This window comes from Lissotriton helveticus, chromosome 1_1, assembly GCF_964261635.1.
Source record: "Lissotriton helveticus chromosome 1_1, aLisHel1.1, whole genome shotgun sequence".
Classification (NCBI taxonomy): Eukaryota; Metazoa; Chordata; class Amphibia; order Caudata; family Salamandridae; genus Lissotriton; species Lissotriton helveticus.
Genome location: NC_136057.1, coordinates 1,513,973,794 through 1,513,996,195, shown reverse-complemented (window position 1 = coordinate 1,513,996,195; position 22,402 = coordinate 1,513,973,794).

Here is a 22,402-nt window from a genome sequence, read left to right as displayed (position 1 = left end):
TTGTTGTAGTTGTTGCCAGCACCAACTATTCCCTGAGGGCTGGCTTACACTCACCACACAAGCATCCAGCACAGGCGTCCCCAGACATATGAGCCTGGTCATAAAAAGGGGCTGGGCGCAAGTGCCCGTAGCCAGTTCCACTATCTATCTAACTGTGTCTGTGTGTTCATTATGTATGCATGATGGCCCTGGGCCCCACCACATTACGTTGTGCTGTTGACTGCGCATGCAACCATGTTGCGTTTGGCAATGGGGACGACCTCGGTTATGTAACTTTCTCTGGGTCATTCTATGAGTACATGGGTAGAGATTGGGTGATTAGAGTACTGCAAGGAGAGTGCATGGTGAATTTATAAGTGCTTGGGGATTGGCGGAGTAACTGGATAAGTTCATATGTTGGCGGAGCCTAACCCCTGAGCACAAGTTTGGCTCTATTTGGCTGCCAACCAGTGGCAAACTCGGCATAGAGTCAGGATTGCAAACCAAGCCTCGGGAGAGCCAACGCTATGCACGGAGCATGAGTAGGCACCGTGCTGGTTCCTGAGGCACCCACCTTCTTTGCTACGGGATCCCCACAGCCTTTGCTCTAGTACCCTGGGTTTCTTCCCTATAAAATCTGAGCTACTGGCTAGCAGGAATACCGCATGGATGCCTAGAAAACCAAGTCCAGGAGCTTGGAATTCTCATTGTGGTATACTGCATTCTCATTCAGTGGATACCTTCCCAGGTCGTTGATCTCTGGATCAAGGAATTCTGACTGTTAAATCCCCGTAGTCCCTTCCACTGGATCCCCTAAAGCGAGCAGCTGGGTCTGTGGAGCACCGGTATTAAAAGGCCCAGAATCCTGTCTGCAAGATATTCCCAGCCCCACAGTGGATCATTGACATATGGCGGATAGAATCTAAGGAATTCTATAAGTGTAAGCGGAGTCGGCAGAGCCAAATTTCGGGTGAGACTGCTAAACATTTCGGGGGGGCTAATTCTTCCAGTCAGAGTGGAGATGCAGGAGCTCTAAGAAGGGGTGAAAACACATCAAAGCCTCATTAACAGGTAAATGGTCTTTTAAAGACCTGTGAATTACTCGGGTACCGCGCTGAGAGCCGGCTACCCATCGCGTTCACACTAGGGGGCCACGCTGAGCGCCGTGTTATGATCACCACTCCAAACTTTTCGAAAAGAAAAAACGTTCCACTTCCATTAGTTTATATATGCCCGAGGACCCAATCCCCCGGGTCATGCCCAATTCTTGAATGTTTTTATTAAACATTAGGAAGGGGGGGCGCATCTACTTCCTGCCCCAGGGACCCCATACCCGGGGCCTGGCATCTTTATTGGGGACCATGGGGAGAGCCCCAATGCCCCCACGGTCCCCCGGGCTCCACGCCTCCTGCGGGAACTGGTATTGCTTTTGGGCAAGGGGAGATGCTAACATACAGCTCCTCTTGTCAAAAAGCAATCCTGATTTGCTTCATTGAAGCGAGAGCAGGTTTTCCTCCTCTCGCTTCAACGAAGCAAACCAGGGTTTGTTATGACAGGGTGGGAAACATGCTTTCACCCTGTCATAGCAAACAACAATGTCCCAGGGGTGGGCATTGCAGGAGCCGGCTGCCCAGGGTGGTAGTCCCCAGGGTCATCAAGGGCTCCAGGAGGGGGGCGGTGCTGCCCCCTCCCTTTATTTTCAAAGCCCCGGGGAGGTGGTGGTCCCCAGGGCTTGGGGGGACATCGGCGGACCCCGAATAATTAATAGACAAGCCCCGTGGAGGTGGCAGTCCCCGGGGCTGCGGGAGGGCCGTGTGCCCTCCTTCACCTAATTTTCAAAGTTCCAGGGAGATGGTGGTGGAGGCCCCGCAGGTCCCTGCAATGTAATTATAGGATTGCTGGGTGGGCCCATTTAAATGAAGTGGGGGAGACCCCACCTAATTTTTAAAAATACATTTCGTCCGGATTCATGCACCCAGTGCGCATTCGGACGGTTTAAAACATTTTTGGGCCTGGTGTCCTTGTGGGACCCGCTGAGGAGGACTAGGGGGTCAGGGTCTTTCTACCCTGCACCCTTTTCTTCTTGTTTAACCTTTTTTTGACTGTTTTCTTGTGACTCGGTTCTACTGAGTCACAAGATGGCTGCCGACATTTCCTGGTTTGGAGTATTGGAAGCCAATCACAGTGAAGCTTGTGGTCGTGTGAGCCAATCACATTAAAACTTGTGGTCAGGAGGGTGCACAAACCCACCACTGCCCCAGATATCAAATCTTTTATTTTTTTTATTTCTCAGCAACTACTGAACGGATTTACATCATTTAAAAAAAAAGTAGCTTTCTGAATCATGCACTACCTTTTTGTCAAATTTGGTGTAATTCGGTTCCGCATTTCGGGCTGTAACCTTGGCTAAAGATTCCTATAGGAAATTTATTTTTTTTACTTTTATTTTTTAAATTTCACAACAACTACTGAACGGATTTACACAATTTAAAAAAAGGTCGCTTTCTGAATCAATCTGTACCTTTTTGCCAAATTTGGTGTAATTCCATTCAGCAGTTCGGGCAGTAGCCTGTAATAAAATTTCCTATGGAAATAACATGGAGAAAATACTTTTTGGGACTCCCCTTTTTTCTCAGTCCCCGCTTGACGAATCACGCCCAAACTTTCAGGATAGGAGCTGACCTGGATAGACCTTTTTTTGGAGAATTTTGTGAACGTTCATAAATCGACGCCAAAGTTATTAGCACATCAAAAAATGCTTTTCCTATGGAAACTAGGTTCTAACTATAACTGTGTGCATGTTTGCAGCTCCCCTTACCCAAGAGCGATGCCGGCTCCCGCAGGAGGGGGTGAGCCGGCAGGGACCATGGTGGCATTGGGGCTCTCCCCACAGTCCCCAACACTGAGGCCTGGCCTCAGGAGATGGTGTCCCCTGGGCCAGAAGTGGCCCAGGAGAGGGCCACTCAGCTCACTCCCTTTTAATTTTTTTTTAATGGAAGGCCAGCCCCGGAGGATGGGGTCCCTTGGACCACAAATTGGCCCCAGGAGGGGGGCCAGGCAACCCCCTTCCCAAAAATTAAAAACATGAAAACAAAGCTGGCCAGGCCCTGGGGTATGGGGTCCCAGGGGGCAGAAGTGGCCCAGGAGGGTGGCCACAAGCCCCCCTTCCCTTTTTCATGATAAATATATTTTTTAAATACATTTGGGCCCTGAAGGATGGGGTCCCCATGGCCAGTAGTGGCCAAGGGAAGGGGTGCCACGTGGGCCCCCTCCCCTACGTATAAATTTTTTAAAATAACGAGGCCAGGCACTGGGGGATGGGGTGCCTGAGCCCAGTAGTGGCCTGGGAAGGTAGGCCATGCAACCCCCCTCCTGTAATATAAATAAAATAAAAAATTCAAAATGAGGCTATGTCCCGGGGAATAGGGGCCCTGGGGCCAAAATCAGCCTTAGGAGGGGAGTCGCATGGCCTCTTTCCTTTTTTTAAAGTTAAAAAAATGGCTGAAGCCCTCAGGGATTGGGTCCCCAGGGTCCAAAAAATACTAAAAGAGAAGTGGCCACACAGCCCCCCTTCTAACAATATAAAACAAGCATTTGCAATGCAATCGGTCTCGCCTTTCAAACTTTATATGTATTTAGCTATACAGCACATTAGCCTGGGTGCTGAAATATCTACTGTTTTTTAATATGGATGAAAAGTAAGCACCAAACTGCATGACACGCCAGGTATGGGAACACATGGAGAGAAATATTGCCTTTCAGCGGGAAATGGTATAGTACAAGCACTGTTACTAATATAAAATCAGTGCCTTCGGTGTTCATATCACTGAAAATACAAGATTTGAAAAAAATATTGTCTACGGGTGCTTGAGGAAGACAATTTCTATGGACTGGAATCTAGAGAATGGTAAAGTGATTTTGGTAGTTTATTGACATCTGCTGGTCGTTTTCTATCAAGAAAGTTAAATATAGACAGTTACCAGAAAAATGTAAAAAAATAAAGTCCTTCGGCAGAAAGCAATTCTAGTATTTTACTGACCTCTGCTGGTTGTTTTCTATCAAGGCAGTTAAATAGAGGGAGTTGAACAGAAGCAGACAAGTCCTTGGGATGATCTCCAGAGCCCACAAATTACATACACATATAAGTATATAATAAGTATATACTAAAGTATATACAAGAGGTCTCGAATGCTCGACCTAAAAAAAGAAAATCCGCCATCTCGCTGGAGGCCCTGCCCACTCCCTGCACCACTCTGAAAATGCGCCTCCTGGCACATTCTAAGTTTGGGGATGAAGGCCCCTAGATCCTTAAGGGTCCCTAGGGGACAACTAGCCCACCAGGTACCTCTAGTAATCCCCACACTGCTGGATTGCTGAGAGGTGGTCCGAGACCACGGCCCTTTTTAAATCGCTCTGCAAATGTGCCTCTTGGCACGCTGCTGGTAAGGGTGATGTGATCCTCTTGTTTCCTGAGGACCTCAGCACTAAAGTGGACTTCATCCTTGTAGTAGCAGTGCCAGTGCCCCAGGAGGCATGTTTGCAGAGTGGTATAAAAAGGGGGCGTGGCTTTGGACCACCTCTTAACAATCCAGATGTGTGGGGCTTAATAGAGATATTAGGAGGGCTGGTTGGCCCCCAGGGACCCTCAGAAGGCAAGAGGACATTATCCCCAAGCAAGAGAATGCCAGGAGGTGCATTTGCAGCATGGTGGAGAAAGGGGGGGTGGCCTGTGTCCACCTCTCAGCAATCCCACCGTGTAGGGCTTACTGGAGGTAAGAGGTAGGCTATTTGACCCCTAAGGACCTCCAGCAGCGAAGGGGACACCAATCCCCATCCATGAGCACTCCAGGGAGCGCATTTGCAGAGTGGTGGGCAAAGGGGCGTGGCCTGCTATGAGAACTTAGTAATCCTGCTGTGTGGGACTTACTGGAGGTAATAGGAAGGGTAGATGGCCCACAAGGATGTCCTTGTGGGCCAACTACCCCTCTTGACCCTGCAAACACACCTCCTGGCTGACTACAGGATGGGAGATGAAGTCCATTTTACTCCTGAGGGACTTACCTCCTGTAAGTCCTACGCAGGGCAATTCTTAAGCACTGGTTGGAGGCCCAGCACCCTTTCTCCAACACTCTGCAAACGCGACTACTAGTTAAAGAAGCATTTGCAATGTAATAGGTTTCACATTTGCGAGAGTTAGAGCAATTGGCTTTGTAAATGTAAAGGTTTTTTACAATTTTGTTTGGAGTGGAGTGGAGTGGATGTACCTTGTGTGTAGTCAAATTAGGTGGTATGTTGTGCAGTGAAATCATGTGGATAGAAAGTATGTGGTATTAAGAGTTTAGGAATTATGTAGAGTGGAATTATGTGTTATGGAGAATAATTATGTGGTATGGTAGTCTGTGCTGGGGAATTATGAACTCAGTGAGACAAAAAAAAGAAGGAATCAATGAGGGCCACTTAAATTATGTGACTGTTTGGCTGCACTGACTTTCGCACAATTATAAATGTTCCGCATTAGCCATATAATCCATAATCTGCTCCCTAATCTGCAGATTTACACCAAAAAAAGGCTTGTTTCTTGCTCAAAAGGCTCAAACATTACCATAAAATGCAGTAACAAGTGTTACAGCCTGGTGGAAGGCCCTTTGCAAACCTAGAATGGTCACCTGTTACTTATTGCTAAATGTGGGTGTTAAATTGGTACTAACGGTGTGAAAGCTATTCTTGCTTCTTTCTGTGCCGCTCATGCCTCTTTCTGCATTTCTGTTGCTTCTTTCCACACATTTCTTTCTTTTTCTGCACTTCTCATGCCTCTTTCTGCACATCTGTGGCAAGTGTGGCTCACTGGTTAGAGGAGGCAGATCCTGAAGCAGAGGTCAGACCCGGGACCAGGGTTCAATTCCCGACGCGGCAGGGTCTTGAGCCCAAATATCCACGGACTCGATAATTCTCGTTTCGGTGCCTACTCGAATCATGGGTTCACACTCTGCAGCTCTGGGCATTAGCCTGCTTAATCTCCACTACGGCCCCCCTGCGGCGGGATGCCTGGCTTTCACCTTGGGGGAAGCCAGGACGGGTTCCCAAGGCAAGCGCCGAGATGCCTACGGGTAATCGAGCGCTATATAAGAACTAATAATAATAATAATAATAATAATAATAATAATTTCTCTCTTGCCTCTTTCTGTACCTCTGTTGCCTCTTTCTGCACCTCACTTGCTTCTTTCTGTACCCCTTTAGCCAATTTCTGCACCATTCTTCCCTCTTTCTGTACTTCTCATGCCTCTTTCTGCACCCCTCTTACCTCTTTCTGTACCCCTTTTATCTCTTTCTGCACCTTTGTTCCTTCTTTCTGCTCGTCTCTTGCTTCATTCTGCACTCCTCTTGCCTCTTTCTCTACCTCTCTTCCACCTTTCTGAATGTCTACTGCTTCTTTCTGCACTTCTCTTTCCTCTTTTTCTACCCCTTCTCTCTTTTTGTACTTTTGTTGCTTCTTTCTGTGGAGAAGTGTGGCTCAATGGTTAGAGCGGCAGACCCTGATGCAGAGGTCTAGCCCAGGACCAGGGTTCAATTCCCCGCCTCGGCGGCTCTTGGGCTCAAAATTCCACGGACCTGATGATTCTCGCCTCGGTGCCTATTCCAATCATGGAGTCCCACTCTGCAACTCTGGGCAATAGCTTGCTTAATCTCCACAACGGCCCCCACAATGCTAAGGATGCCTGGCCTCCACCTTGGGGGTGCCCAGGAGTGGACACCTCACAGGGAAAGCCAGGATGGGTTCCACAGCAGTATTCATACAAGCGCCTTGAGACCCTTGCGGGTGAGTAGTGCGCTATACAAGTATCAATTTACATATAAATTTACATTCTGCCTTGCTTCTTTCTGCACCTCACATGCCTCTTTATGCACTTCTCTTGCCTCTTTTGACAGTTCTTTTGCCTGTTTCTGCAACTCTCTTGCCTTTTTTTGCACCTCTCTTGTCTGTTTGTTCAACTCTCTTGCTTCTTTCTACACCTCTCTTGCCTCTTTTGGCACCGCTGTTGCTTTTTCTGCACATCTCTTGCCTCTTTCTGTACCTCTGAGTTAGAGATAGTTTTAATTCCCCTATCCTATTATATACTAGGGCCTTCCAGGGGAAGTCATACGAATCACGGGGGTACCCCAACCCATAGTGTACCCTAGTATGTTTGTGTTTTTACTGTAGTGTCTTTCGGCATAGCACTGGCTCCGGGCCTGGTTAGTCAGAGTCCGTTACCACTAGTACCAATCAGCAAAAATTTGGGGGTAGAGGATGACTTTGCAACAAGGCCTTTTTCTGCACCTCTGTTGGTTCTTTCTGCATATCTTTTGCTTCTTTCTACACTTTTGTTCGTCTTTCTGCACATGTCCTAACTCTCTAGGCATAGTTAGAAATTAGCATTTAAAAAACCTTTGAATTCACTGAAAAAATTGTAGGTTTCAGGGGCGTTATAGTTAGAAATTAGCATTTAAAAAACCTTTGAAATTCACAAAAAAAACACCATAGGTTTGAGGGACATTATAATTAGAAATTAGCATTTCAAAATCCTTAGAAATTCACTAAAAAAACATAGGTTTCAGGGATGTTATAGTTAGAAAATAGCATTTAAAAACTATTGAAATTCACTGAAAAACCACAATTAGCATTTGAAAAATATTGAAATTAACTGAAAAAACCACAGGTTTCTGGGACGTTCTAGTTAGTTGGACATTTCCATCATACAAAACCAGATACATTTGGCTGTCATAGCTGGATGAGATGTCATCAGGGATGTCACTGACCATGTCATGAGTGATATAACATGTGATGTCATTAGCAGTGCATTGCCAGGGCGTGAGTTATACTTAGCTCAACTAAATATAATGGCTGAATATCTCTGGTTTTGTACAAGTGAAATGTCCAACTAACTATAACGTTCCTGAAACCTGGTTTTTATTCAGTGAATTTCTATTATATATAAATGCTAATTTCTAACTATAACGTCCCTGAAACCTATGGTTTTCAGTGAAAAAAAATAATATATATATATATATATTACCTACTGGCGATAGCCAGTAGGTATGTATAGTTAGGATTGTTTTCCATAGGGAAATCGCAACATTCTATTGGGAATAACTTTTGCGCCGGTTGAGAAATCTTCCTGAAATTTTCCTTAACTTTGCCTCGCGGCGTTCCGGTCCTTCCCTGAAAGTTTGGGAGGGATTCGTCAAGCGGGGGCCGAGATAAAAGGGGGGTCCCAAAACGTGTTTTCCCTATGTTAATTTCCATAGGGCGGTTGGACTCACTTTTAGCCCGAACGGCTGAATGGTTTTCCACCAAACTTGGCAAAATTGTAGGGACTGGTAGCCCGATGTGCCTTTGCTATGTCTCAAGATATGCGCTCCAGTGGATTTTGAGTAATTTAGGTTAAAAAAATATATATCTATAGCAGCTTACCCGTGAGCTTACCCGTACGCTTACGGTACGCGCATGTACGCGTACCGTGCGCGTACCTCTAGTGCGCGAGCTGCATTCTGATTGGCTGCCAATGTCTGTCAACACTCCAAAACAGAAACTGTTGGCAGCCATCTTGTGCCTCGGTAGACTGAGGCACAGGAAAGCAGAAAAACAAATGTGTAGAAATCAAAAAGGGGGCAGGGTAGAAGCACCCTGACCCCCTAGACCTGCTCAGGGGGTCCCACAAGGACCCCCAAGGCAAAAAAAAAAATATATATTTTTTTTAAGTCGCGGGGTACGCGTACCCCGACTTTAAAAAAAAAAAATGTTTTGCCTTTGGGGTCTTTGTGGGACCCCCTGAGCAGGCCTAGGGGGTCAGGGTGATTCTACTCTGGCCCCTTTGCAAGTTTCACACATTTGTTTCACTGCTTTCTTGTGCCTTGGTTCTAACAAGGCACAAGATGGCTGCCAACACTTCCTGGTTTTGAGTGTTGACAGACAGTGGCAGCCAATCAGCATGCCTTCCCGAGAAACCTGCATGGTCATTGGCTGTCATATTATTTACAACAAGGGGTGGTGAGGGACAGAGTCTCTGAATTAAGCAGAATACTCTCACCCAGTCAAGAGATCAGGGCTAGATCCAACACCGTTTTTTAGCTCATTGCACCATCCCAGTTTCAGAACCTGGCTGTATGCAAATTAGTCTGTCCCTGGCCCAGTGCATCATGGGAACAGGGCAGACCAGACTACAAAAGCCAATTCTTACACTGGGAAGGAAACAAGCTTCCGGGGACCGGTTTCTGGCATTACAGCCGTCTTCGGCCCGGCTTGCTTGAATCCTGATGGTGCAATGAGCAAGGGACTCATGTCTGAGTATACCCTTCCACGCTTAGGGTGGACAAAATTATTTACAACAAGGGGTGGTGAGGGACAGAGTCTCTGAATTAAGCAGAATACTCTCACCCAGTCAAGAGATCAGGGCTAGATCCAACACCGTTTTTTAGCTCATTGCACCATCCCAGTTTCAGAACCTGGCTGTATGCAAATTAGTCTGTCCCTGGCCCAGTGCATCATGGGAACAGGGCAGACCAGACTACAAAAGCCGGGCCGAAGACGGCTGTAATGCCAGAAACCGGTCCCCGGAAGCTTGTTTCCTTTCCAGTAAAGAATTGGCTTGGTAGTTTGGTCTGCCCTGTTCCCATGATGCACTGGGCCAGGGTCAGACTAATTTGCATGTAGCCAGGTTCTGAACTGGGATGGTGCAGTGAGCTAAAAAACGGTGATGGATCAAGCCCTGATCTTTTGACTGGGTAGGAGTGTTCTGCTTAATTCAGATACTCTGTCCATCACTACCCCCTTTTGAATCGTTTTGGTCATTGGCTGTCAACACTTCTAACCAGGAAGTGTTGGCATCCATCTTGGGTCTTAGTAGACTAAGGCACAAGAAAGCAGAAAAACAAACTTGTAGAGCACAAAAAGGGGGCAGGGTAGAAACACCCTGACCCCTTAGGGCTGCTCAGGTGGTCCCACTAGGATATTAATATATTTAAACGATATCCGCTAATAGAATTAGCATTTAAAAAACCTTTGAAATTCACTGAAAAAAACATAGGTTTCAGGCCTTATATAGTTAGGAATTAGCATTTAAAAAAACTTTGAAATTCACTGAAAAAACCACAGGTTTCAGGCCTTATATAGTTAGGAATTAGTATTTAAAAAACCTTGCGAATTCACTGAAAAAACCATAGGTTTCAGGTCATATATAGTTAGGTATTAGCATTTAAAAAACGTTGGAAATTCACTGAAAAAATCATAGGTTTCAGGTCATATATAGTTAGGAATTAACATTTAAAAAATCGTGCAAATTCACTGAAAAAAACATAGGTTTCAGGTCACATATAGTTAGGTATTAGCATTTAAAAAACCTTGGAAATTCACTGAAAAAACCATAGGTTTCAGGTCATATATAGTTAGGTATTAGCATTTAAAAAACCATTGAAATTGCTCCTATATAGTTAGTTGGACTAACTATATTTCGCGCACCCGCAATCCACTGCTGATGATGTCACATATTACATCATTCATGACATGGTCAGTGACATCACTGATGACATCACTGATGACATCTCAAATGACATCACTGATGACATCACTGATGACATCTCATTTGACATCACTGATCATATCACTGATGATATCATTCATGTGATAATACGATGCACCTCCTCACACTCTAATATAACCTTAATATAACCTAGGTCTACACACACATCCACTCATTCACCCATACAATCACTCATACATACAGTCACTCATCAATACAATACTATCATATGCACTTATACACCTATAGAGACACTCACAGACTTTCACTCATCCATGGAGTTTCTCACACACCTAGTCAGTCATGCAAAGAATCAATCACACTCCCATTTCCTCATCTATACAGTTATACACACAACACCTTACTTATTCAAACATATACTAACACATACTTACTCTCTTAAACAATCACTGATACAAGTACACATTGGTCCATACAGCCACTTGCATAATCACTGGCTCTCATGTATAGTCAATCAATTCAATTTCAATTTCAAAAGCTTTTATTCGATTTGTACATACAAATCATACAAGCATAATAAGATACATAGTTAAGATATTAAAATCGCCATATGAACACAAATAAGAAAGGAGGTAGGAAGATGTGCAAAGGCTATTGTGCAACAATTAAAAGGTAATCTTGCCTTTTTAAATCAACATACTGTTACAAAAATACAGGACATTCATAAATGAACAGACAGGAAATCAGTAAGGTTTACTTGATAGACATTTCCTGGCAGCTGTACATTTCAATTTAGATAATCATAACATACTGTGGACATCAACGGGTAAAAATAATACCTTAGTTACAAAAGTTGGTATAAAACTTGGAAACATGTATATACAGACAGGAATGTAAAAGGTAATAGCAGCATAATACAATTCCTGGCAGCTGTATAACATAGGTACAGACAGGTAGGTATAAAAAAATATTATAGTACAATACTTTTCCTGGCAGCTGTACACTTTAAAATAAAAGTAGCCAGAAAAAAGCAGATCTCCTCATTCTCTAATGAGGATAAAAGTATCAATGCAGTTTTTGTGGTACAAATATTATACTTTATAAAAATCGGTTTAAGGTATTTTAACCTAAGAAAATGAAAAAATTTACAGAAAAGTAAAAAATGGCAACTACTCTGGCGGGAAGTACTGTCGCACGGGCAGGGTGTCTCTGATCTGGCTCTTGTGTTTGGAAATGCAACCAAATGGTGAACAATACCCAATCTGACACGTGTTAAAACATACTGATGAGAGGGACGAGTCACGTACACAAGGTAGGGTTGGAGCCCCGAAATTAAATTCAGATCTTTATAAAATTTCACTGTAATAAGATTACCAGAAATTTTATCTCGCTCTGCCTTTTGAAAATTTAAAAACGTTGTCTTAATTTCTTTTTTTGGAATAGAAACAACCTCTTCTGGCTCACGGAACACATCGATATTAAAAAGAAGGAGATACCAGCGATGGATGTATCTCAACCACTGTATGCGTGAAGAATGGTACAAACCTATACAGTCAAGAATAATATCTTGAGTGAATCGAGTCTCTGGCTTAGCCCAAATAGAGCGCCACAATAAAAGTGGCCGAACTGCTGCTAAGTCAGAAATGAACTCGACCCCGACCTCTTCATGGATCAGTTGAACAGAGGCAGAAGGGGGAACACATAACAACCTCCTTAGAAACTTATTTTCCTCCTTCTGCAGGGATGGACCCTCGCTGTGGCCCCATACACCTGCCCCATACAGTGCAGAGGAGACACAACAAACGTTATATATGTTCATCATGTCTGAAATGCTTCGTGAGCCAAGTTTAGAGGCAAATCGAAAAATACTGCTAGTAGACCGCAGCATTTTTAGTCTAATAGAATCAAATTCCGAGGTCCAGGTCCCACTATTATTGTATGTAATTCCTAGATAACAAAAGGACTTAACATGAGTCAACTTTTCTTTATCCAGGAAAAAGGTATGCTTTGACTGCTTTGCTGCCTGACCGCATGACATAACATACGTCTTGGTTTTGTTCACTCGGAGCCTCCTAACTTGGATAAACTGCATAAAATTATCAATTAAGCGCTGGAGACCAATCTGTGTTCGAGATAAAAGAACAGCGTCATCCGCATAAAGTAACAGCGGGACAGGTTTACCACCAATCAGGGGGGCGTCTGCTGGGATGTCAACCAAGGAACGGTCGACATCATTGATAAAAAGGGAGAATAAAAGCGGGGCCAGAACACATCCCTGGCGTATGCCCCGAGACACTTTAAAAAACGGGGTGCATTCGCCTAGGGTGCCATAGCGGACCTTACAGGAGAGTTTTTCATAAAGTCTAGCTAAGAAGTGGACGATTTCCCTCGGTGCCCCTGCATCAAGCAAAACCTCCCAAAGAATAGCGTGGTTAACCAAATCAAAAGCGCTACTCAAATCAGCAAAACATAAAAAGAGGTTGCCATTTTTGGCCACAGTATTATTGTTAATTAAAAGGTCCAAATTTACACATTGATCCAATGTGCCCAAACCTTTCCGAAAGCCGTATTGGACTCTAGTTAAAATATTTGAATCAGTTGCCCAATCTTCTAGCCTTTTGAGCAAAATCCTACTCATTACCTTTACAGAGGCGTCCAATAATGAAATTGGCCGATAATTGGAGGCCTCTGATTTATTACCTTTCTTGTGTAAGGGGATAATAACCGATTGACCCCAGGTAGAAGGGAAATTAGTTTCTGCCGCACAATTAAATATCCTCGCCAGGATGGGAGCCCACAGAACTGGTTCATCTTTGTATAAATCCAGCGGGACCCCATCAGGGCCAGGGGCCTTGCCTCCTTTGCTAATAGAAATTCCTTCATGGCTTTCTTCTAATGTTATTCCCAACGGGAGGGGTAACCAAGGGGTAGACTCACGTGACAATGACTCAAGGGATAACCCTTCCGGATTAAAAAATTTTGAAAAGTGACTGACCCAATCGCTGCATGCCACATATGATGTTAGTTCTGGAACATCTTCTTTATTGAGAAAAGGGCTGTTAATTGTTTCCCAATAAAGTTTGCAGTTTTTGGTCTCGGCTGCTTCCTTCAACTTATCCCACGCCTCAGTCTGTAATACCCTTTTCCTATTATTGATTGCCATTTTATATCTAGCCCTGAGATATTGTATATCCTCCTTATCACGTGGTTTGGTACCTAAAGCTTTCTTTAGTTCTCGGAGGGCGACTATACAGGTCTTATCAAACCACCCCTGCTTCGGACCATTATTGGATGACGGGGCCTTAGTAAAAATACCATCAATAATACTATTCATGGAGACAAAGTGGACTAATAAGCAACCTGGGTCACAGTCATTATCTAGACAGCAACTAATTTGGTTCTTACAGCTAGTAAGAACCTCCTTCTGCTTAGCCTTAGAATTAATTCCAGTCCATTTAATCCTTAGACCCTTCGGTCTTATAGGTACTAGGTCAGTAGAGCATTTTTCACCTGAAACTGACGAGGTACCGTGCCCTAAGAGGGTAACACGGATGCTGTTATGGTCACTGAGACTTTCTTCATTTACATACAAATCGGTAAAGTCTCCACTGCTAGACAAAAGAATATGATCTATAAATGATCCTGCGTCTCTTCCTGTAAATGTGGGGCATGTTATTGCCTGGTTATTTGTGTTACAGTTTAACAGGGTCATGTCTAGTGTGACTAGCATGTTATTTAGTGTAGAACCGTAACTGCAATGTTGGAAGTGAGGAGAATCCTCCCTCACTCCCGGACCCCCCCAGTGACTACTCATAGCCGCTCCGAAGCCACAGATATTCCCATTAGACAAATGGCAGGGCTGCAAATTAAAGTCCCCTGCCCAAACAACCTCAGCCTTTCTTTTCGAAATGCCCAAGGCCTTGGCAATTTCCTTTTCTAGAGGTGGTAGAATATCTCCTCTGGTGGCATCAAAAATATTGTTGTAGAAATTTACTACAACTAAATCAATACTCTTCCTACACTCTACCCTTATAACTTGACTATGGGTCCCAACTGTCGTACTGCTTTTGACCGTACAATCACACAGCTTGGTGGACAAAAGCATCAAAAGGCCCCCCTTAGCCCTGCCCGAACTAGATTTGGTGGCTTTAAGACAATGAGATGCGTACCCTTCGATGTTAATGAGGTCCAGACACCACGTTTCCTGCAAAAGGATTAGGTCCAATCCCTCCCCAATAAATCTGGTCCAGAAGGGTGTACCTATTTTACTGGCAAGGCCAGCAATATTCCAGGAAATAAGGGAGAGTCCTGCTGGTTTACCAGTATCGCCAACAATAGTCGACTCTGGCTGGATTCCACGTGGTAGAATAGGACCATCTTCCCGGGGGTTGCTATCTGGGCCTAATCTGGGAGTAACGGTAGGTGTACATGCATCAAGGCTATCCCTATTTTCTATATGCGAGAGGGGTATTAGCGATGACACTATTGGGAATTCAGGAGGTGTGGGAAAAAGTATGACTGGAGGAACACTCTCCATATCTAATTTAGACGTAGAGATGTTTGAATCTAAAGCTTTAATAAAGCTGAGTCAATCTACCTCCTCTAACACATCATATCTGTTAGGATGGGCAAATTGTGAGTACGAGGGATCTTGGGAAGGAGGCAGGTCCTGCCATGTTTGTTGCCACTGGGGTTTAACTGATTGTAGGGGCTGAAAAGGTTGCTGCCACTGATGGGCAAACTGATATGGAGGTGGTGGAAAGTGAGGAGGTTGTTGCCATTGAGGATTAACATGGTGTGGGGGAAAAGATAAGGCATGTGATGGCTGCTGCTGAAAACTGGCATAATGTGGAAAAAAAGGAGAAGGGTGTGGTGGTTGCTGCCAAGGTTTAGTAATATGTTGCGGGGGATACACAGATCCTCTATTACTTGAAAAAGTAGTACAAGGAGGATTTGGTCTTGATGGCATAGGAAGAAAATAGGACAAAGGGAGTGGATTGATTTGAGTAGCAGGACCACTGTTGGGTGCATTACATATGTAACTAGCTGCCCCTATATCCCTAAAATTAACTGTAATTACATCCCCTACTATTGTTTTCTTACTTCTGCCCACCCAGTCCCCTCTACGCACAGTAAGAATTTCACCGTTCATATTATTAGGTAGAGGTTTATGTAAGTGGAGCCACTGAGCACATTTATTCCTTAACTCAACAAAAGTTTCTTTTGCTCCCTCCTTCAGTGGGGGAACTGCTGTCAACACGACCACAAAAGGGGAGACTTCTGGTGGCAGATTAATTGACTTAAAACGTGCCTGCTTTGGCTTAAAACCTTCAGTCTTATTTGTAGGGGGAGGTACTAAAGGGGTATTAGACTTTCCTACGACATCTTTTACTTGAGGAGTGGTGGTTTTGTTACCAACGACAGAGTGTTGGTGAGTCGGAATAGAACCCACCGCCTTCGGAGTGGATAAAGCTGTGGATTGGACAGAATTATTCCCTGTTTGCGACAGATGAGATAAAGCTGGATTCCCGGGGACTATAGATACTTGTACATTATTTAATACATCTTTAGGAAGCTGGACACAGGATGAGCATTTAGGGGCTGCTTCTGTGATCCCTTGTGGCTGAACAGGCCCTGGCCCGTTCGTCTTATTTGGCCATTTCGAGTGCATTAAAGACGTGAGCCTGTCAAGTTTGGAAATTAGAGGCTTAATTTGTGCTGCTATTGTGGCCTCAAGGTCCAATTTTAGATCTGTTACCATATTTTGCACCCAGCAGGGTATACCTGGTGCCAGTTGCGGGGTAGGTGATATCAGATTATGGTTCCTAACTGCAATTTTTACTTTGTTTTTACTCTTGGATGTAACTTTTGGGGGAATGATAACCCTTCCCCCAGAATCTATAAGTACAGGGGCTGTTTCCACATCAGTTAACCCACCCAGACTTGGCTCCGCCTTGCCAGGTGACTGACAGGCTTCTAGATCTGGAGTGGCCTCCAGATCGACAAAAGACGGATCCAAGTCTGATAGGGCGACCGATAAATCAACAGCATTCGGTACAGTCAGTGCGCTAGTAGTAGGCAGGGTTAAGGGTAGAGAACAATTATTCAATAACTGCTGGGCAGGTGATTTGGCATTTGCAAGAGAACCCAAGGACGAGCGCTTTGCGTTCGCAAGATCCATGGAGACTCTTTTTTCCAATAAAACAATGCTTTTGTCAATAGTCTCATTCACCCGTGAAATAAAGAGATCTATGGGTCCAGTCACCTGTGCTACCACCGTAGCTTTTTTTGTACAACTTCTAGTTCTGTTGCGCATGGCCGACATCTGTAGTGCAAGGACAATAGAAGATGGTGATATAGCTGGAGGGCGGCCGCTAGAGTTTCAATACACAAATAGAAGAGACAGTTCCGCCTACCTTAGCAATTGGTTGGGGGCAATAAGGCAGGGGTTCAGGGCCAGGGCCGTCCTCTGCCGTCCTTGAACGGCCTTAAACGGCCCGCTCTTTGCCCGGTCTTCGCCCCGGCCTTAGCCCCGCGCGCGTCCCGCGTGCGCGTTGTCCGCACAAGTTATAAAGAAGAGACAAGAGGAGGGGGCGGGAAGAGGACCAGCTGCGGCCGATCCACGCCGCTAGGAACGCTGGTCCTCGCAGTCCCGCCTCTGCCCTTGTGGACCAGATGACAGCTTGCACGGGGGCGCGTTGGTGCTCAATGCACTTGGAGGGAGGCAGGAAGGTTATTCCCCAAAGTGAGTCTCAGCCTGCGAGCGGCTCCCGCGGAGCGGGGGCCGCGAGGCGTGGCAGAATGGGCAGCTAACAGCTACACAGGAACAGCGCTTCTTGGCAGAAAGGGTCCCAAGGCTCACTCGCTCCACACAGATTTTGAAGGGGAGGAGGAGGGGGCGGGAAGAGGACCAGCTGCGGCCGATCCACGCCGCTAGGAACGCTGGTCCTCGCAGTCCCGCCTCTGCCCTTGTGGACCAGATGACAGCTTGCACGGGGGCGCGTTGGTGCTCAATGCACTTGGAGGGAGGCAGGAAGGTTATTCCCCAAAGTGAGTCTCAGCCTGCGAGCGGCTCCCGCGGAGCGGGGGCCGCGAGGCGTGGCAGAATGGGCAGCTAACAGCTACACAGGAACAGCGCTTCTTGGCAGAAAGGGTCCCAAGGCTCACTCGCTCCACACAGATTTTGAAGGGGAGGAGGAGGGGGCGGGAAGAGGACCAGCTGCGGCCGATCCACGCCGCTAGGAACGCTGGTCCTCGCAGTCCCGCCTCTGCCCTTGTGGACCAGATGACAGCTTGCACGGGGGCGCGTTGGTGCTCAATGCACTTGGAGGGAGGCAGGAAGGTTATTCCCCAAAGTGAGTCTCAGCCTGCGAGCGGCACCCGCGGAGCGGGGGCCGCGAGGCGTGGCAGAATGGGCAGCTAACAGCTACACAGGAACAGCGCTTCTTGGCAGAAAGGGTCCCAAGGCTCACTCGCTCCACACAGATTTTGAAGGGGAGGAGGAGGGGGCGGGAAGAGGACCAGCTGCGGCCGATCCACGCCGCTAGGAACGCTGGTCCTCGCAGTCCCGCCTCTGCCCTTGTGGACCAGATGACAGCTTGCACGGGGGCGCGTTGGTGCTCAATGCACTTGGAGGGAGGCAGGAAGGTTATTCCCCAAAGTGAGTCTCAGCCTGCGAGCGGCTCCCGCGGAGCGGGGGCCGCGAGGCGCGGCAGAATGGGCAGCTAACAGCTACACAGGAACAGCGCTTCTTGGCAGAAAGGGTCATGTATAGTCATTTATGTATACCAACACTCACATGCACTGTGTTTTACATATGTACTTACTTGGACATGTAGCACTGAGATATACATTCACTCACCAACACACCAATGCACACAGTCAACCGCCCATACAGCTGTTTCCATATGCACTCTTGAACTCATATACCTAGTGAATCAACTGCTCACACATCTATGCACAGAGTCACACACCTCCCAGTCACCCACACACACACTCAGTCTCACATACAAATACTTGGGCAACCAATCAATGACCCATATAGCCACTCATATAGCTACTGATCAACACATACAGCATCTTACACAACAGCAGACATACTGATGCACACATTCAGACAGTTTAGTCACTAACCCATGCATTCAGTAAGACACATTTAATCACTCACTCATACAGTCAGTCACGCACCTACTAAATCCTTCATCCAGACACTTATACATCTACTCATTCTTCAATATGTAAAACATATTTAAACTTTACAGAAACACACAGTCACTGGATGATGTCATCAGTGATGTCATCAGTGATGTCATTTGAGATGTCATCAGTGATGTCATCAGTGATGTCACTGACCATGTCATGAATGATGTAATATGTGACATCATCAGCAGTGGATTGCGGGTGCGCGAAATATAGATAGTCCAACTAACTATGTAGGAGCAATTTCAATGATTTTTTAAATGCTAATACCTAACTATATATGACCTGAAACCTATGGTTTTTTCAGTGAATATATATATATGTACGCTGACGCTCCCACAGCGCACCGCACAAGCCAGCACTCCCCAGGAGAAGAACGGACACCAAATCCGGTAATGGATGCAGCAGAGTTTTTTTTATTTATTTCGTTTCAGTGTGTCAAGGGTGCCGCGATCTGACGCGTTTTGGCGATGCTGTCGCCTTGCTCACCAGAGCAAATTATGTGATATATATATATATATATTCACTGAAAAAACCATAGGTTTCACACACGTTATAGTTAGGAATTATCATTTAAAAAACCTTGCAAATTCACTGAAAAAACCATAGGTTTCACACACGTTATAGTTAGGAATTAGCATTTAAAAAACCTTACAAATTCACTGAAAAAACCATAGGTTTCACCCATGTTATAGTTAGCTGGACATTTCACTCATACAAAACCTTTGAAATTCCCCCGTTATAGTTAGTTCAGCTAATTATAACTCAAATGACCGCAATGCACTGCTGATTTAAAAAAAAAAAAAATGTTAATATATTTTTATTGCAGATAATCTTACATTTACACATGCCGGATAGCAGCTACAAAAGCATCGGTTGAGTTTGATGCGACAATAAAATTCACATTACAAAGCCATTTAGTCCACAACCCGGAGGTCGGGCGGCAATAACCAGAGATGTAACATGCGTGTTTGCGTCATTGAAACATAATCATGTCCGGCCAACAAAGGATTTTAGCATCTGCTTTTCTTTTACTCCCCTTACCCTAACATATAGACTTTAACTACCCTCTGGACCTAATACTTAACAATTCACACTGCTAGTCTTTGCGTCCCCTGTACCCGTGTCCTGCGTCCCATCCTTCATCCCCATAGAAACTTAGCGCAATGAACACAGCAATCTTCTCACCTATAAGTATACTTGCCAACACAGCCAAGCCCGATGGTAGGGACTTCCTTTCTCCCCTATTCAGCTCCCTTCCCTCTTAATCCCTCCCCCCTAACGGAAATGGTGGTGTGGGCGCTGTCAGAATCACTTACTATATCCCAAATGTCGTTACCGATGGGTCAGCAAAACTACGCGCTATTTGTAGTAATCACCTGGATGTGTAACTCACTCCTCCTCATCTGGCATGTTTTGGTCCTTCAAAGCTTGGACCATGGCGTCCCATGATCGCGCTATCTCCAACGCTTTCTCATTGCCTGAGCGGGTGGCCTGCCGGAGTCGCACTACACTTTCGCAGCCTGCCCACTTACAGAACTCCCTCCTCTACCACCCAAACGACAGTTCCTCCGTCGCCTTCCAATGCCACGTAATTTCACGTTTAGCCAGCAATAACCCTAAATCAATAAATTTACTAGTGACCTTTGTCTTGGCCGTATGCGGGAACCAGTGTAGTAAGCATGTGGCCATGTCATAATCCAATTGCCTGTCTGTGACCGCATTCAAAAGGTCCCCTACTGCCTCCCAGTAGCTTCCCACGTGTGAACAGAACCATAACATGTGTTCTATCTCAACACCTTCCACCTGACATCTCGGGCACGCCGCATTCTAGACATGGAAGTACTTCCGGATCTTCCCCGGCGTTAAATAGGCCCTATGAAGCACAAAGTATTGAATCAGTTGGAGACGAGCGTTTCTAGTGCCCTTTCATGCCCGTTTAAGGATTTGCTCCCAAGTGGTATCTGGTATCTGCCGACCTATGCTTTCTTCCCATTTAATCTTAAGAACATCTAGGGGTTGTAATCCCTCCCGGAGCAGCCGGGACTGGAGGCACGGCACTGCCTTAACCGTACCCGCCGCCATCACCACATACTGGCACGTGAGGATCACTACCGATTCCGCTCTCCCTGTTTTCCAGTGTTTTTGGATTGCGGTTGTAACTGCAGCATGTATCAAGAAGTCCCCCTCCGGGAGCCCATACATATCATGCAGCACCGGGAAGGGCACCAGCTCCTCGTTCACATATAAATCTCCCACCACCTGGATACCCATCTGCTCCCAAGTCGCTAGCGGCGTCCAGTACCCACCGTGTGGCAGGGCAGTCAGCATGCCCAATGGGATCTCCGGTGCGTATGGGTGAGAAGGTCCCGCCCTTCGCTGAGTCCTGTTCCAGCAGAGCCGCAGGGTCCGTTCCTCCCCCATCAAGTCCCGTAGGTCAAGCTTTTGCTGCAAGACTATATAGGCCTGTACATGACGGGGGATACCAGTTCCCCAGCTACTTTCCGGGCCTCGATATTCCCGTGCTATATTTTGTGTTAAGTCCTGCAATTGGGCTGCTAGATAATAAAGTTCGAAATCTGGCACCGCCAGGCCACCTTCCAACCTAGGCCTCCTCAGCGTCGCCAGGGCTACTCTGCGTCTGCCTCTGCCCCAGATGAAACCCACTATCATCGACCTCAGTTTCTTAAATATTCTCGGCGGGATCCAAATCGGAAGTGTACGGAAATAATACAAGAGCCTGGGGAGCACCACCATCTTAAGCAAGGCCACTCTGCCCATTACCGACAGAGGGAGCGTCGCCCAGAACTCCATACCCTTCTTCAAGGTTCTAACGCATCTGCCTATGTTACCCTCCAGCAGGTCCTGGTCTGTGTGATAGACCCTGACCCCTAAATAGGTGATGCACGCCGGTTCCCACCTTATGGCACCCAGCGCAGCAGGCGGCGGCTGGTCCCTCCTCATCGGGAAGAGGCACGTCTTGGTCCAGTTCACCGGAAGACCAGAAACCCTCCCAAAGCTGGACAACATCGTAGTCGCTCCCTGCAGGTCCGCATCAGCCTCCCGAAGAAAGAGGAGCAGATCATCCGCATATAGAGAAATGTAATGAGTGCTACCCCGGTGCAGCAATCCCCGATACATCCGCCCCAGCCTTGTCCGCGCCGCCAGAGGTTCGACCGCTAGGGCAAACAGCAGTGGTGACAACGAGTATCCCTGTCTCGTGCCTCTCATGATTGGGTACTGGTCAGAAATCACCTCGCCAAGCTTCACCCTAGCCACTGCCGAAGAGTACAGCACCCTTGTCCATCTCACAAAGCCATCACCCAGTCGGAATCGATGCAGAACTCTGCATAGGTAGGCCCATTCTAAACTGTCAAACGCCTTCTCTATATCCACAGATAGCACCGCTGCCGATCTGTCATCGTCCTGATTATCCGCCATAACTCTAAGAAAGCGATGAATGTTCGTAGCTGTGCACCGCGTGGGGATAAAGCCCGCCTGGTCCGCATGAACCAGCGAAGTCATGTGCGGTAACAACCGGGTTGCCAGTATACGGCTCAGGATTTTGTAATCCACTGATAGCATGGATAAAGGCCTATAAGAGGCCACATCCAGCTCCGTGCGACCCGGTTTCAGAAAGGGGACCATCAGCGCCTCACGCATCGAGCCTGGCAGGCGACCCTCCTCTGCTTCCTGATACACCTCCA